This window comes from Chiloscyllium plagiosum, unplaced genomic scaffold, assembly GCF_037043375.1.
Source record: "Chiloscyllium plagiosum isolate Xiang-an unplaced genomic scaffold, Cpla_swu_hap1 HiC_scaffold_11, whole genome shotgun sequence".
Classification (NCBI taxonomy): Eukaryota; Metazoa; Chordata; class Chondrichthyes; order Orectolobiformes; family Hemiscylliidae; genus Chiloscyllium; species Chiloscyllium plagiosum.
In genome coordinates, this window is record NW_028270149.1 from 77,410,643 (window position 1) to 77,423,031 (window position 12,389).

Below are 12,389 nucleotides of genomic sequence, written 5' to 3' on the forward strand. Positions count from 1 at the left end.
TTTGATTTAATGTTTCTATCGGGACCTCGAGATCCCCTTCGGATAATCCGATATTCGGATAATCGAGATTCCCCTGTATACAACTGGAATCTGCAAATCTCAATCATGAATAACAAAGCAAACTCGCCCATGAATTGAGTTTGATCTTTTGCCTACTTCGAGTACCCAAGTGTTGGTCTCTTGTACAATATGCCATGCTTGCCCCAGCTTCCCCATTAATATTTCTGATGCCACAGGACAACAGTTGCTTCTACATCTCCCTCTGCCGAGTTGCATTTTATGCCAATTCTATAGTCGAGGTTTGGCCCGTGGTCTCTCCATCACTCCCTATCTCTTCAGGAATGACACCATCTTGCTCCTCAGGCTGCCTCAGGCCACCTGCTGATGAACCCTCACCCTCACGTTGGTCACCTCCAGATTCAAAGAACAAAGAACATTACAGCACAGGAACAGGCCCTTCGGCACTCCAAGCTTTCACTGATCCATAACCCCTATCTGAACCTGCTGCCTATTTTGTAAGGATCTGTATCCCTCTGCTCCCTGCCCATTCATGTATCTGTCTACATATATCTTAAATGACACAATCATTTCCTACTACCTCTGCTGGCAAAGCATTCCAGGCACCCACCACTCTCCATGTAAAGAACTTTCCAAGCATATCTCCCCTAAACATTTCCCCTCTCACTTTGACCTTGTGACCCCTAGTAATTGAGTCCCCCACTCTGGGAAAAAATTTCTTGCTATCCACCCTGTTTACACCTCTCATGATTTTGTAGGCCTTAATCAGGTCTCCCCCCCCCCCCCCCCCAACCTCCTTCTTTCCAATGAAAATAATCCTAATCTACTTAACCTCTCCTCATAGCTAACACCCCCCTCAACACCAGGCAACATCCTGGTGAACCTCCTCTGCACCCTCTCCAAAACATCCATATCCTTTTGGTAATGTGGCAACCAGAACTCTATGCAGTATTCCAAATGTGGCAGAACTAAAGTCTTATACAACTGTAACATGACCTGACAACTCTTATACTCATTATCCCATCCAATGAAGGAAAGCAGGATGTATGGCTCCTTGACACTCTACTGACCTGCGTTGCCACCTTCAGGGTACAAGGGATCTGAACACCTAGATCTTTCTGTACATCAATTTTCCCCAGGACTTTTCCGTTTACTGTATAGTTCACTCTTGAATTGGATGTTCCAAAATGCATCACCTCGCATTTGTCCAGATTGAACTACATCTGCCATTTCTCTGCCAACTCTCCAACCTATCTATGTTCCGCTGTATTATCTGACAGTCCCCTTCACTATCTGCTACTCCACCAAACTTTGTGTCATCCACAAACTTGCTAATGAGGCAACCTACACCTTCCTCCAAATCATTTATGTATATCACAAGCAACAGTGATCCCAACACAGATCCCTGTGAAACACCACTGGTCACAGGTCTCCATTTTGAGAAGCACCCTTCCACTACTCTCTCTCTCTCCTGTTGCCCAATCAGTTCTCTATCCATTTAGCTAGAACACCCTGGACCCGGTGCGACTTCACCTTCTTCATCAACCTATCATAGGGAACCTTAACAAATACCTCACTAACGTCCATGTATATGACATCTACATCCCTTCCCTCATTAACCAACTTTGTTTCTTCAACCTCTTCAAAGAATTCTATTAGGTTTGTAAGACATGACCTTCCCTGCCCAAAACCATGCTGCTTATCACTGATATGCCTAATTTTCTTCCAAATGGATATGTATCCTATGTCTCAGTATATTCTCAAGTAGTTTCCCTACCACTGACGGCAGGCTCACAAGTCTGTAATTACCTGGATTATCCCTGCTACCCTTCCTAATTCAATCCTCCTCCCTGGCCACCCATCCATCAACCCATCCCCTCCCCTAATAAAATCTGATACTCGATATGTCTCTCTCTCTGTAAATACTATCCTTCTTACCATCACTCCCTGGCTCACTAGATTAATCTCTGAGGTACTCCCTAACCTCAAATTTAAAATGATCATCTTCATGTTTCAATCTTGTGATGACCATGTCCACCTCCTTATCTCTAACATTCTGCAATACCCTCAGCAATATTTCATTCCTCTGGCTGCAGCCTCTTATCTTTCCTGGTCTTCCCCTGCAGCTTTTCTTAAAACAAAACAGTTTGTGGGATGTGGGCATTGTTAGCTGGACAGCAATTCTCAATTAATCAGAGGACAGTTCAGAGTCAACCACATTCCTGTGGGTCTGGCCACAAGTTGGCCAGACCAGGCAAGGATGGTGAAATTCCTTCCCTAAAGGACATTAGTGAATCAGATTGTTTTTTCCATGATAACTGACAATGGTTACCTGTCCCCAACTTTGCACTCCTGATTTGTATCAAATTCAAGTTTCACCATTTACTGTGGTCATCAATAACTGCTGTACTTTCAGGAGCCAAGATTCCAGAAATCCTTTCCTCCATGCCCTCATTTTCCTGTCATTCAGTTTAAGGGGTGGGGCTTAGTGTACAGGACAGAAATGCAACTACCATCTGGGAGTGACAAGGAGGCGAAATTACCCATATCTTCCACTTCACTTGTTCATGGCCTCATCAATTAATTATGGCTGATTTCTGAAGACATTGAGTTGCAGATGTAAGATCAATTTTTACCAAGGAAAATTATTCAACCACCACATGGGCAGTGACAGAAACTAATATCAAGTTAAAAGTGTCAATTTGAGTGAAATGATACAAATCATGTACGCCAGATTGATGATAACACTGACTGGCAATGCATTTAGCTATGGATAATGCCATCCATTATGATCATCTCTGTTTCTGTTTGTCCAGCACAGTTCCAATCCTCTTCACAATAGTGAAGATATTTGCTGTTATGATTGCATGAGGGACTGTTAATATTTCAATGGAAATCCTAACACCTGGTAGTTATCTGACAGAACTGTGTCAGTATTTTTCACCAAAAAAAATCAAACAAAACAAGAAAGATTGACACTTTAGAGTATAACTATGTATGTTATGCACTCAGTTTTACTCCTTAGTTCACATAAGCCTTTCTTGGTAAACAAGATAATTCCTAAGGTTATTCAATTCTGTAGGGGACACCCATAGGTATGCCACAGTGTTCCTGAAACTATTTTAGTTCTCTTCAGTTGTAGCTATGCTCTGACACAAAACTTTCATTTATCATCTCTTGACTGTTGAGGAGAAAGTGAGGTCTGCAGATGCTGGAGATCAAAGTTGAAACTTTATTGCTGGAACAGCACAGCAGGTCAGGCAGCATCCAGGGAACAGGAGATTCGACGTTTCGGGCACAGGCCCTTCTTCAGGAACGAGCAGAGAGTGTTCAGCAGGAGAAGATAAAAGGTAGGGAGGAGGGACTTGGAGGAGGGGCGTTGGAAATGTGATAGGTGGAAAGAGGTCAAGGTGAGGGTGATAGGTCGGAGTAGGATGGAGGCGGAGAGGTCAAGAAGAAGACTGCAGGTCAGGAAGGCGGTGCCGGGCTGGAGGGATCCGGCTGAGACAAGGTGGGGGGAGGGGGGGATGAAGAAACTGGTGAAGTCCAAGTTCATCCCCTGCGGTTGGAGGGTTCCCAGTCGGAAGATAAGACGCTCCTCCTCCGACTGTCGGGTTGTTGTGGTTTGGCGGTGGATGAGTCCAATGACCTGCATATCCTCGGTGGAGTGGGAGGGGGAGTTGAAATGCTGTGCTACAGGTTGGTTGGGTTGGTTCGTCCGGGTGGCCCAGAGGTGCTCTCTGAATCGCTCCGCAAGTAGGCGGCCTGTCTCCCCAATATAGAGGAGGCCACACCGGCTGCAGCGGATGCAGTAGATGATGTGGGTGGAGGTGCAGGTGAATCTGTGGCGGATATGGAAGTTTCCTTTGGGGCCTTGGAGAGAAGTGAGGGGGGAGGTGTGGGCGCAAGTGTTGCACCTCCTGCGGTTGCAAGGGAAGGTGCCGGGAGTGGAGGTTGGGTCGGTGGGGGGTGTGGATCTGACAAGGGAGTCGCGGAGGGAGTGGTCTCTACGGAAAGCTGATAGGGGAGGGGAGGGAAATATATCCTTGGTGCTGGGGTCTGTTTGGAGGTGGCGGAAGTGACGGCGGATGATGCGCTGTACATGGAGATTGGTGGGGTGGTAGGTGAGGACCAGTGGGGTTCTGTCCTGGTGGTACTTGCGGAGCGATTCAGAGAGCACCTCTGGGCTACCCGGACGAACCAACCCAACCAACCTGTAGCACAGCATTTCAACTCCCCCTCCCACTCCACCGAGGATATGCAGGTCATTGGACTCATCCACCGCCAAACCACAACAACCCGACGGTCGGAGGAGGAGCGTCTTATCTTCCGACTGGGAACCCTCCAACCGCAGGGGATGAACTTGGACTTCACCAGTTTCTTCATCCCCCCTCCCCCCACCTTGTCTCAGCCGGATCCCTCCAGCCCGGCACCGCCTTCCTGACCTGCAGTCTTCTTCTTGACCTCTCCGCCTCCATCCTACTCTGACCTATCACCCTCACCTTGACCTCTTTCCACCTATCACATTTCCAACGCCCCTCCTCCAAGTCCCTCCTCCCTACCTTTTATCTTCTCCTGCTGAACACTCTCTGCTCATTCCTGAAGAAGGGCCTGTGCCCGAAACGTCGAATCTCCTGTTCCCTGGATGCTGCCTGACCTGCTGTGCTGTTCCAGCAATAAAGTTTCACTCTTGACTGTTGATAATTACGTCCTTTGTTCTAATTACTTCCTCAATACATCCAAACTAACCTACTGCTTTCTTTCATTTGCCACAAGACTAGATAAGGACCGCTACAGAGTTATTTTACTAATTGCAAGATTTTTCCACTAGTTACCATCTAGATCAAATCTTCCAATTTCTGTTCCCACACCAAATTCAAATTGAGATTCAACAGAATTCCACATGGCGAATAACAAGGTTAGTTTGTTTTTCTGTTAAACTGCGACCTTAACTAATTGTTATTTACTTTGGTTGTCTTCTCTAAGGCCCAAGATGCAACTAAAAAAACCTCTCAGCAAACACCCAGATAAATTAATTCCAGACAACCTTCATGAGCTGAACCCACCAAACATCAATGAGGCATTCTTCAATGTGCATTCAAACAGACCATTAAATCACTCATTCTTAACTTAAAATTCACTTGATTTAAATAAAGAAATGGAATTTAAATGTTTCATGATTTATGAAAAGCATTTAAATTAATCGGCTCTAACTCATAAAACAAAAAAAGTGAGTGGGGCCAACTGCAAAGATTACAGATATCATGTCTCCAGTTCTTTAAGTAAATATTTTCACCTTCCGTTTTATTGTTTTATTTTTCCAGCTATTAACCTTTAAAATAGCACCCTGGCCATCAACAGTCTGGGAGTGTGATGGAGGCAGGTTCAATCAGACATCCGGTGGGGAATTAGACAGTTATTTGCAAAGGCTCATGATTTGGAGATGCCGGTGTTGGACTGGGGTGTACAAAGTTAAAAATCACACGACACCAGGTTATAGTCCAACAGGTTTATTTGGAAGCATACTAGCTTTCGGAGCGATGCTCCTTCATCAGGTGATAGCAAAGGCTCATGGTATTGTTGATGTTGAGGATGCTGTGGATGCTGCTGATGAGCAAGGAGTTCTGGGAGCAGACAGAAGAAAGGCACTAAGTGAGATTGTAGATACAATAGGTCAAACGTTCTCCTTCTGCACTCTAACCATTCTGTGAAATCAACATGGCCCCAACCTTTAAACTGAAATAAACTCAACTTGTTACAATTACAATCACATCAAGATGTTTACCAGTTTTGTTCCCCCTCACTCAGCTTCCATTTAAAATTCAATTACTAAAATTAAAAAGTTACTCCTCTATGACATCATGCAGAAGTAGCATTAGGACAGTAAAAGCTGGTTTATTAGTGGAGTAATTTGAGTTTATGAACACAGTAAGAGCAGCAATATATCTGGTATAGTGTGGCCAACATACTGGACATAGATCTTTGAAATCTGGAAAATATGTGAGGGGCTAAGGTAGGGAACTTGAGCTTAATGTCTATAGCTGTGCAAAGCAGAGCAGTCCAGCCTTATTAGCATCAGTCAGAATCAATTTCTCAGTTCTGCCAATGGACTTCAGCCAACCATATCCTTAGTTCATCCTATACCTCAGAACTTCCTGCTTATGGACTAGGCAAGGGATTGAGTCGTACCATCCCAGTTTCAAACTAGACTTGCTCAACCTACTATATCTCCCCTTCCCAGACAGTTTGCTCCACACTCACCACCTCCTGCCCCTGCTCTGGGCTAGTCATGCTCCCCCATTTGCTTATTTTAGTCTTCATCTTCAGATTTATCACAACGACATTCCTAAGATGTTCTCCAGAGATTAAGTCAGATAGATTGTATTATAAATTTCAGAATGCCAGTCAAGAAATACAACTTATTGGAAAGAAGGTAGAACCAGGTGATACAAAGACAAGAACAAGTGTAGCCCTAGTTAAGTTCATGAATCTTGACTGAGTGAACAATGCACACTTCTGGCTTGAGCTTTGTAACTGGGTGTTGCTCTGTTCTCCGAACTCAAAATTCTAGTTTGCTCACATACAGAAATGGGTCATTCAGCTCCTTAAATCTGATCAGCCATTCATTAAGGTCACAGGGCTCATCTGATTGTGACCTCAAATTCATATTCCTGATATTCCTACTCCGGATACACTTCCAATACTTGCTTAACTAGAATCTATCTGCCTTTGCCTTAAACTATTTAAGGATTCTACTTCACTACCCTTTTCAGGAAAACAGCTCCATAGCCTCGTGACCCTTTGAGAGAACAAAAAATATCCCTTCATCTCTGTTTTAAATGGGCAACCCTTTTAATTTTTAAACAGTGATCCCTAGTTCTTCATCCTCCAAGAGGACGCATCCTTTCCATATCGACCCTGTCAAGAACCCTCAGCATGCAACTTCCTGAATCCCACAGTTGCATTCCATTGTTAATTTTCAATTGTTCCTACATTTAACTAACCATCAGAATTGAGACCCATTTGAGGTAACCAAGCAGGGCAAAGTGAAGACAACTGTGTGAATTTTGCGAAAATATCCAAAGGCTGTTTTGGTGAACAGTTGTAAAGAAAGGTAATGTTTCCAGGTGAAGTTAAGCTCCGTTCAATAAGATGAATTCAACATGCATGAAAGTTCAACACATGTGAAAGACAGCTTCATTGGTTGGGATTAAACAATCAACCTGAAACTGGGATGAAAACTGGCTTTATAAACAGAACTCAGACCAAAGGTCCGTTTAAAATTATAATAGCTGCACTATCTCCTAAACATTATTCAAATTATCAGGAGTCAAGATGAATATTTGGTGAATGTATCAGAGCAAGTCATCAAAACATTCATACCTCAAGAGTAATTATTACAGTCCGAATGTTTATTTTAGACGTACTTGCTTTTTCAAAATCACTAAAAATATTTTGAAAGTAATCCGCCTAGTTTATGACTACAAGCAGTAGTTGAACACAGAGCAGGCTTTCATTGAATAAACATTGTTGCCATCAGATTTTACATTGATGCTGCTGCTGTCTCAATGGAACGTGTTACTTCCATAAATGGAAGCCTGAATCATTATTCGTCATTGACTCTGTTCACCATGGTGTCTGGGCATTGAGATAGATACAGACTGCTGTATCTATCTAGACTGCTGTTGCAATGAGTGTGCTGTGCCTCTACCTTTAAACTATCCAAGAATAACTGTCCCTCACTCTGTAAGTCCCATTAACTCTTTATTCACATTTAGAAGGGCTGGAGAATGTAGCACACGATCCATCATTATGTGTAAAATTGTATTTATGCATTTCCATTTAACTGCAGGATTGCTTGCAGACCCTGGGGTCAATTAGAGCTCAGTAGCTTCTGTACTGCCCCAGGGTCAATTAGAGAGCGATTGCTTCCAGCAAGGTAGAAAATAATCCTTTTGTTCCCCAATTTATTATACCGTATTTTAAAGCAACTTCCAGTTTTTAACCAAAGTATTACTGTAAAATGTAACAGGTTGAAGATTATTTTGACACGTGTACAGATGGTTAAAATTTTGCAGCAATAAATCCTGCACACATTTCATGATGTTGAGGTTCCGTGAACTTTGAATAAGCTTTTATTGCGTAAAGCATATTGCAACTCACTGAGTTGAAAGGGCTTTTGCTGTTAAAACTACGAACAGTGTAAATCATTGTAAACAATAATCACTGAAAAGCTCAATATTTACATCGGAGTGCAGCAGACATATCACAGTGACCCATAACAATTTCTCTCTGTGTGATAAAACTCAATTGTAATGACATTGTGTTAATTAGCAGCTTTTGCTAGGTAATGGTGTACAGCAGCTAAAAATGATGATCAGGTCAAAGCATCATTTATTGGGATAAGTTTTCTTTTGGTGTTGTATCATAGACCTACAAAATCATTTAATAAGAATGGGGCTCCAGTTTCATTAAGAAACACTTCTATTTAGAGGTTGGCTTTCATTTCCTCCAGATGTCCAAATGCATTTTACATCCAATTAAGTATTTTATGGAATGTAGTAACTGTTGTCATGTGGAAATGTGGCATTTTGAGTGAGCAAGACCATAAACTCAGATAATAACAAGACTATTGGCTGAAAAGATCATCGTTGAGTAAATAAATGCGAGCCAGGATATTGGGGAGATCACCCCCACCTTCTTCAAAAGTTGCCAAATAATTTTTTCAATACATCTGGCTTTAATTTCACATCTCAAATATAGGGTGTCATCTCTCACCTAAATGATCAGTTGAGAGATAAATATTGACTGGGGTAAAATCCCTGTCCTTCTTTAACAGCACCAGCTATGCTACATTCAGTGGACCCAATCTCAGTTAAAGATCTTAATGTGAGACAGCTCTTTAAGTCAGTGCAGCACTCTCTGAATTGCCAACCGAGATAACATACTCAAGTCCCCAGTATGGGCCTGGAACTGATAACCTTATATCTCCTTACATAAAGAATTCTATCACTGGGCTAACTAGGCTAATGATATTTTAGTTTTCTTACCATTATCTAAAATGTAACTATCTTCCCCAAAGTTCATGATTTCTTCATGCTAGAATATATGTATGGATGTGTGTATATGTATAATATGTGTTTACCACTTCCTTCCCCAATGAAGAATGTTTTTTGGTCCTCAGCAGCATCGAATCTTTGGACAGTTGCAAAGTGGGGTTGACTGTTTTGACAGTTCCATGCTACAGATTGAAACTTCTGATCGCTGCTTCAGAAAATCACATCAAGGTATCCTATCTTATGGACGTGTGGCATTCCGTAAGACCAAAACTCCATAAGAAATAGAAGCTGGAGTAGACCATTCATCCATTCAGCAGGATCATGGCTGTTCCAACGCTCCTCATGTCTGCTTGCCTGCATTTTCCAAGGCTATCAACATACGGAACATGATCATGAGTAAAAGCTCCAGAGTAGTCCTCTGTAAACAAATTAAGTTTGTGTTTTATCATTGAAGAGTTTATTTTTCAAATATGCAAACATCATTCATTAATTTTGGAACAAAAGTTTCCTCAACTGATGCTTCATCAGTTGAATTATGGATCTGTAAATATTTTAGTCTTCTTTTTCCATCAAGCTATCTCTATGAATTGCATGAGAGCAATGGTTGTTTCAGAACAGGACTTGCAGAAATCTTGTGTCACCAACAAAGAGAGGGCAAACTAATTGAGTACATATTCGGGTTCTGTCTTCATGAAGGTGGACATAAATAATGCCCCAAATATGTTGAGCAAAACAGGGTCAAGTGAGGCGGAGGAAGTGAAGGTACTCAGTATTCATATGGAAATGGTGCTGAGGAAATTGGTGGGATTAAAGACCAATAAATCCTCAGTCCCCAATTATCTACATCCCAGAGTACGTAAATAAGTGGGCCTAGAAACAGCAGATGCATTGATGGTCATCTTTCAAGGTTCGGTAAACTCTGGAACAGTTAGCTCAGTATAGAATTCTCTATGTGAGCTGTTGGAAGGTTATCGGTTCCAGGCCCATACTGGGCACTTGAGTACATTATCTAGGCTGGCAATTCAGAGAGCATTGCACTGACTAAAGAGCTGTCTCACATTAGGATCTTAAATTTGATTTGATGGTGGCTAATATAACCCAACATTATTTAAAAAATGGCAGAGAGAAAACAGGAAACTGCAGACCAGTTTAGCCTGATGTAGATTGTAGTGAAATGCTTGAGTCCATTATTATGGACTGAATAGTAGAGCACTCTGAAAATAGTGACAGGTTTGCACTGAATCAGCATGGATTTACAAAAGGAGTGTCTTGTTTGACAAATCTATTGGAATTTTTTGACGAGGTAACTAGCAGAGTTGATAAATGGGAGCCAATAGATGTAGTTTACTTGGACTTTCAGAAGGCTTTCAATGAAGTCCACATAAGAGGTCAGCATTTAAGATTAAAGTGTTTGGGATTGGCGGTAGTTCACTGATGTGAGTAGAGAACTGGTGAGTAGACAGGAAACAAAAAGTTGGAATAAAAGGGTCTTTTTCCAAGTGGCAGCCAGCGATTTAGTGGGGTACTGCATGGATCACTGCTTGGACCCCAGCTATTCACAATCTATATTAATGATTTAGATTTGGGAAATAAATGTAATATCTCCAAATTTGCAGGTGACACAAAGCTGGGTGGGAAGATGAACTGTGAAAATGTTGCAGAGATGCTTCAGCATGATTCAGGCACGGTGAATGCGTTGGCAAATGCATGGCAGTTGAGATATATTGTCGATAAAAGTGAGGTTACACACTATGGTAGCAAAATCTGGAAGGTAGATTGTTATCTGAATAGTGATAGATTGGGAAAGGGGGAGATGCAACAAGACCTGGGTGTGTTTGTACACCAAGTGCTGAAGGTAAGTACACAGGTACAGCAGGCAGTGAAGAAGGCAAATGATATGCTGGTCTTCGTAGTGAGAGGATTTGAATGTAGGAGCTGGGATGTCTTGCCACAATTGTGCATGGCCTTGTTGAGATCATACCTGGTGTATTGTGTGCAGTTTTAGTTTCCTTATGTAAGGAAGGATGTTCTGGTAATGGAGAGAATGCAAAAAAAAGGTGTACCAACCTGATTCCTAGGATGGCAGGACTAACATATGCTGGGAGAATGGAGCCAGTCATTAACTTCAGGAAGTAGAGTGGAGGGCACACCCATCTCTGTATCAATGGTGCTGACGTGGAGCTGGTCGAGAATATCAATTTCCTGGGGGTCACCGCCAATCTGTCCTGGTCCACCAACATTGACATCACAGCCAAGAAAGCACAACAATGCCTCTACTTCCTCAGGAGGCTAAGCAAATTCAGCACATCCATAAAGATCCTTCCAAATTTTCATACGTGCACCATCGAAAGCATCCTTTATGGATGCATTACTGCTTGGGATGGAAGCTGCTGTTCCCAAGACCGTACAAAACGACAGAGAGTAGTGAACACAGCCCAGTCCATCACACAAACCAGCTTGCCATCCATTGACTCCATCTATACTTCCTGCTGCCTCAGGAAAGCAACCACCATAATCAAAGACCCCTCCCACCCCGGTTATGCTCTCTTCTGTCAGGCAGAAAATATATAAGTTTGAATAATTGTCCAAACTGATTCAAGAACAGCTTCTTCCAGGTTGTTATTAGACTTTTGAATGAACCTCTTAAATGTTAACATTGCTCTCTCTCCCTGCACCTTCTTGGCAGCTGTAACACCATATCCTGGACTCTGTTCTGTGCTACCCTGATGCACTTTGCATGGTACAATCCGCCTGTAAAGCACATACGACAACACCTATCACTGTAATTTGGATAGTAATAAGTCAAATTCAATCAAATCAAATCAGACTGGATTCATTAGTTCTGAAGAAGAGTCACTAGATTTGAAACATTCACTCTGCTTTCATCCCACAGATCTTTCCAGTCCTCTTGAGTTTCACCAGCAATTACTGTTTTTGTCCCATTAGGACCAGGTTTACTGGTGTTCAGATGAATGAGGGTAGACTAGAAAGGGTAAGCACAGGTGAAATGTTCCCAACAATGGAGGTATCTCCAACCAGAAATTTCTTCTCTCAGAGGATGGTCAGCCTGTGGAATTCTCTGCCTCAGAAAATGGTTCAGGGCAACATTTTGAATGTTTTCATGAAGGAGTTAGATATAGTTCTTAGGACTAAAAGGACCAACGGGTATGGGGAGAAAGTGGGAATAGGAGACTAAATTGGACGATTGAGCAGTGACCTTACTGAATGGGGAACAGACTCAAAGGTTTAAATGGCCTACTCCTACTCTTATTTTCTATGTTTCTTTTAAGAATTCTAGCCAGACTTGGCAAG

At 42.4% G+C, this 12,389-nt stretch overlaps 1 long non-coding RNA gene across 1 annotated transcript in view; it reads right to left on the reverse strand.

Moving 5' to 3' along the window:
• Positions 1–5,539: 5,539 nt before the first annotated feature.
• Positions 5,540–12,389, reverse strand: part of LOC148148832 (uncharacterized) — a 165,778-nt gene continuing 158,928 nt past the window's right edge. The window contains exon 4 of the long non-coding RNA XR_015758590.1: positions 5,540–5,642. This is a non-coding gene — a long non-coding RNA (uncharacterized LOC148148832). The remainder of the gene's footprint in view (positions 5,643–12,389) is intronic.